Source organism: Manacus vitellinus, unplaced genomic scaffold, assembly GCF_001715985.3.
Source record: "Manacus vitellinus isolate BGI_N305 unplaced genomic scaffold, ASM171598v3 scaffold_134_pilon, whole genome shotgun sequence".
Lineage (NCBI taxonomy): Eukaryota > Metazoa > Chordata > Aves > Passeriformes > Pipridae > Manacus > Manacus vitellinus.
In genome coordinates this window covers 98,795-104,446 of record NW_021938973.1, presented here as the reverse complement: position 1 = coordinate 104,446, position 5,652 = coordinate 98,795, and positions in this window count along the sequence as shown.

Here is a 5,652-nt window from a genome sequence, read left to right as displayed (position 1 = left end):
GATTAATCTGGATAGCTGGGATAAATCCCTGGCAGTGCTCAAGGCCGGGTTGGACGGGGCTTGGAGCAACCCGGACTAGTGGAAGGTGTCCCTGCTTGTGGCCAGGATTTTAAGGGTGGATCTTTAAGGATCCCTCCCACCCAAACCATTCCATGATTCCATGAAGTAACTGAGTAGCTGTCATTGCAGAGGACTCCATTCAGTGGTGCCTTTCCATGGGCAAAGCCTCATCTCCCTGCCTGGAGGAGGCTGGAGGGAGGCTCCCGCAGCCCTCCCAGCTCTGCTTCTCCCAGCTCGCTCCTGTGGCTCCCAGGAAGTGGTGAAAAATGCCTTAAAAAGTGCTTTTCTCACTGTAACGAGCTGCGTAGTCGAATAAAAACTGTGTGATCTCCTCCTCGTCGTCTTCTACCTCTGCATTCCCTAAAAACAAACAGACAACACACGGATCATTCCCTAAAAACAAGCAGACAACACACGGATCATCACCCGGCACCGTGAGCAGAGCCTCGGGTCGAGCCACAGCTTTGGGCAAAACCCCTTCCCTGAGGGAGTCAGGGATTCACCATCTGACCCACAGCTGGGTCCAAGGCTTCCCAACAAAAGGTGTGGGAGATCGGAGCAGAGCCGGGGTTTTCCTTCATTTTTGGGTGTGGATGTGCCGGAAGGGGGAGATGCAGCCGTGGGGATGGAGCCGGAGCCAGAGTTCTGTTGGGATGGATCTGCCTTTGGGATGAGCTGCTGCTCATCCAGCACCCTGGCTGCTCCAGTGCCCTCCTGCCTTTGGCCGTGGAGCTGCTGAGGGCTCGGAATGGAGCCTCCAAGATCATCAAGTCCAGCCCTTTTCTTGTTCTGTCAGGATCTTATGAAGCAAATTAATTGGGAATACTAATATTCTCCTTCTCACAGACTCCGGCACTAAGATAAGATATTCATGAGCATAGAAGATACTCATGGAATAATATGACATTTTTATAGTTTGGTACTCATTATAGTCATAAGTAAGATAGTTAGAGTATTGTTACTGTAAGTTACACCATTAACAACTGGAATGATGCCCTCAGCTGTGCCCAGGGCTGGCTGGAGATCCAGGTCCCTCTCCAAACCTTCCCACTGCTTCCCATCATATCCCTGACTTTCTCAGTGCCAGCAGTGGCTGAGCAAGAAGCCCAGACCCCGAAATTCTCATTAGGGAATTCTCTGAAAACACTGACTCAGCCTGGAGATGCCGGGGTGGGACTGGGGGACACGACACAGCCTCGCCCGTTGCTGTGTCAGCACCTCAGTCTGTCCCACCCCCATCCCGAGCTTTTGGGGAAATCTGAACTGAAATGGGGACCTGCCCTCCCACCCCCGCTCCTTCCCACGCTCATCCTTTGCAAATGCTCCAGTGGCACGAACTCCAGCTCTGGGGCACATTATCCCGTGCTTTCCCAGGAAGTTATTTCCAGTCAGCTGTGGTGTTTGCACTGGAGCCACGCTAAGAATAATATCCCGAAAAAAAAAAAAAAGCAAAAAAAGCTCCCAGCTGGGAATCCTCCCACTTTTAACACCTCACCTTCAGTGAGGAGGAGGAAGAGGAGGCTGAAGGCTCTTGGCGTGGCAGAGCCGCAGTTTCCAGCTCCTCAGCCGGTGCTGCTCCGTATCCCACCTTCCCAGAGAGGTGGGAACATTGTGCTCATCCCTAAGCAGCTCCAAGTGGGGGTTTCCTCCCTCAACACCCCCATCCGCTCTCCCCCGGCTCCGCACTGCCCACCTAATTCTCCAGGAAATCCTGTTGGATTTTTTTTTCCCCTCCGTGTCTGTGTCTCTAATAGCTCCCAGCTGGAATCTACAAATGATTTGAACTCAATGTGGGAAACATTCGTTGTCCCACTGTTCTCCAAGCACGGACTTTATGGACCTTCCAGTAATTACACCGTGCTTTCCCCTCGTTTTCTTTGCCCCGCAGCCCCCCTTCTCCAAGCCGACACCCCAAGACCTCTCAGCCTCCCAGATCCCTCCCCCCCCAGGTGCCCCGCGGCATCTCAGGAGCGTGGGAATCGTCAGAGCAGCGAGTTAAAATCAAAGCGCCCCCGGAGCAGCCCCGGGAGAAGCCGGGGAACGGCTTTACCTGGCACGAACTGCAGAACCAGGAGCGCGGCGATGAAGAAGTTCATCCTCCTGCCTTGGGTGTCGTCTGCCGCTGGTCGCTGCTCCGCGGGACTTTCTCGAGCCCGTCCCCACGGAGGCAGGAAATGACTCGGGGGGAGGGTTGGGCTGAGTGGTTCGATGTCCTTGGTAGCTCCGAGCAGCGCCCGGGTCGTGCCCGGCGGGCGAGGCCGGGCAGGAGCGGGTCCCACGCGCTGCCCGCGACGCCGCTCCGGCACGGGCAGAGCTTCCCCTGGCAAAGGCTGAGTTGCAAATCTTGGGAAGTTTTCCCCCCCCTCCCCCCCCCGGGGAGGGTTAGTGCCGCTGGATGAACTCCGGGATGGAGGGAGGATGGTTTTGATTATGTTCTAACGGAGCTATAAATAGCGAATCCTTCTGGGAGAGAGGCGAAGGCAGGGACGCGGACTGGGAGGCAGAGTCAGCCCTGACTTCCCATGAAATCTTGGGGGATTTTTTTTGCCTTGGCTTCATTTCCCCTTCCCGTGCCTCGGTTTCTTAATCATGAAGAAGAAACACGAACGGTCGTGTATTTATTTTATAGTGGATAAAAACACCCCGGGCTAGGATGATTCCGGAGCCGTGCCCGGTGTTCCCGGTCGGCTCCTTGGCCCGTGTTGGATCAGCTGCTGGTTCTCCTCCTTCTCTGAATATAGAAGCCAAATAGGAAGAACATTTCTTGGAGGAGAAACAGGGAGGAAAAGGAGATCCAGCCCTTCTGCTTTGTGGGGAGTAGCTGACAGTGAGGGGCTCCTGCCAGGAGCCGGTGGGATGTGGGGGAGAGCTGGTGAGAACCTCGAGGGGGAAGGAAAAGGGGAAGGGAAGGAGACAGAGGTGAATCAGGTGGTGTAAAACCAGTATTTTGGCGACTCTCAGACGTGGAGGTTAGAAAATCAGCAAAGAGCAAGATCAGTCTTGGATAGTACAGGAGGAGCTCTGTTTTGAGGTGTGGAATCATGGAACCATGGAATCATGGGATGGTTTGGGTTGGGAGGGACCTTAAAGCTCATCTCGTCCCACCCCCCTGTTGTGGGCAGGGGCACCTTCCACCAGAGGAGGTTGCTCCAATCCCCATCCCACCTGGCCTTGGGCACTTCCAGGGACAAGAAGAAATTTATAACTGGGAAAATTCACCTGGAAAGAGAACCATTCCCAGACGGAGGGTGGTCGGACATGGGACAACCCCGGGAGCAGGTGCAGCCCATGCTCTCCCCTTGTCTTTATCCACCATCCCTCAAGGCACGTTCTCCCCATTGTAAAATCTTTTCCCAGCCCTATACTTCCAATCTCTCTGGGAAAACAGCAGGAGGATGATGCTCCTCCTCATGAACCCCTGGCTGGGTCTCTTTTCCCTCCCTGGGGGTGCTCATGGGAGCAGGAGCAGGAGCTTCCTCCTCGAGATGAGAAAGGGGAAGTGGGTTTTCCATGGGCAGAGGGGGTTTAATGGCAACAACTGGGCTGGGCCAGGTGGGACCAGAGGGAAAGGGCTGCAGGAGGGGAGGGAAAACCACCAGGATGGGTGTGGAGACTCCTGGGGCGACCACAGGGAGAGTCACAGTGGGTGGTGCATTTCACCTCCTCGGGCTGTTGATTTAAGTCCAAGGACTCCTGTTGGTGTTAAGCCAAGAGTTCCTATGGATTTTAAGCCCAGCATTCCTATCCATTTTAAGATGAGGATTCTGCTGATGCTACGCCAGGAATTCCAATTGATTTTTAAACCAAGAATTCCCGTAGATTTTATGACAAGGATACTAAACGATTTTAAGCCAAAAATTCCTCAAAGTAGACTTTTTTTCCAACCAAGAGTGGACCCAGCTGAAGAACTTTGCCATCCCAAACCCAATTCCCAACCTCCCAGGGCTCTCCCTGCTTTGCCAAAGGGGCTTCTCCCATCTGTAGGGAGATGCTCAACTAAGGGTTAAGTGCCAAGGAATGTTGAGCAGGAAGTGAATCTCTCCAAACCCTCCTCTCAACCCACAGAAATAACATCAAATCTCAAAAATCCCAACCCAAGCAGAAATCTGACCTCCTTTGGATGAATCCTGCCAGGGCTGGAGCTGCTGGGGGGGGCAAGGAAGGGTTAAAATATCCTGGGATTAAAGGGATGGGGAGGGAAGGGGCGAGGAAGGTCCATGAGGACAGGGAGGGATGAGTGGATGGGGTTGGACGGGCAAACCCCTCGGCGTGGGAGCTGGGAGTCAGAGTTCAGCAGGATCTGCTGGCTCAGCACTGGGAACGGCTCCTCAGGGCTGGGCGTGATCATGGGAGACTTGCAAAAACTGGGAAAACTTGGAGAATAAACTAAAGAGACCTGGATAAAATGTGCCATAAGGTGGTAGAAGCAGGAAAGGGCTGTTCTTCCCTGGCTGGGACCAGCTGGCACATCCCAGCTGCATCCTGCATCCCAGGTGTGGGGCTGGAGTTGTGTTTCTGTCTGGAAAAGGAAAACACTCTATTTTTGTTCATGGTTTGTTTTTTTTTTCCTTTTTACCTTTTCTCTTACTCATTTTTCACACAGAGCAAACCCATCTCAGCCACAGCAAGGAGCCAACCCAACAGCTTTTCCACCTCCCATCCCAAAACCTTGTTTCCCATTCCCCAGATCCCTGCGTTGCTCAGTCTACTTTATTGCCTTGTTTTTTTCTATATTAATATTAAAGCTTTTCTGCCAAAATCCAACAGTAAAAGCTGCCACAGCTATGGAGCAGCAAGGGAGTGATGCCTTTCCTGGGGGAAAACTCAAATAGGAGGGGAAAAAGAAGGAAAAGGAGAGGGAAAGGAGGGGGGAAAGAAGGAAAAGAAGGGGAAAAGGAAGGAAAAGAAGGGGAAAAGGAAGGAAAAGAGGGGAAAAGGAGACAAAAATAAGGAAGAAGGAGGCTGCTGGTCCTTGTTGTGCCCAGGGAGCTGCATCCCAGGGATGCTCCAGGCATCCCTCACGGTGGATCCTGGAAACCCCTGGAAAAGCTCCAGGGGTTTCACTCGGAGGAGGAAGGTGGGATGAAGTCAGAGCTGTGTCATTTCCCAGCTTTAATAGGCGGAAGCGAAACCAGAAGGGAAGTTAATCCACGGCAGCCGGCGGCTCCGGCACTGCCCCGAACAATGCCCCGAACAATGCCCCGTGCCCAGGAGGTGGCATCTGCAGGATCCCTGCGGAAGCGCCTGGAGGAGGGGGGGGGAGCATTGTTTGGAGTTTTCCCTGCAGGAGACGTGGAGATCGTGGAGATGGATGAAGGAAACCCCCAAAACCCCATCCCTCGTGGCACCGGTGGCTCGGAGGTGGGTGGGGTGAGCTGCCCATCCCACGGGGGGGACACGGAGGGGCTCTGGGGCCGGGCTGTTTTCACCTCCCCACTACCCCCCCCCGAGGGGATTTTTTAGTCTAAATAAAGTTTTCCTGCCCTTCCCAGCTTCTCTGTAAACAGCTGCGCCAGCGGGGGGGGGCAAGGGGAGGGTGTGGAATCGGAATGGGAGACGTGAGTGACTTGGAATAGAGAAAAAGGCTGGTTT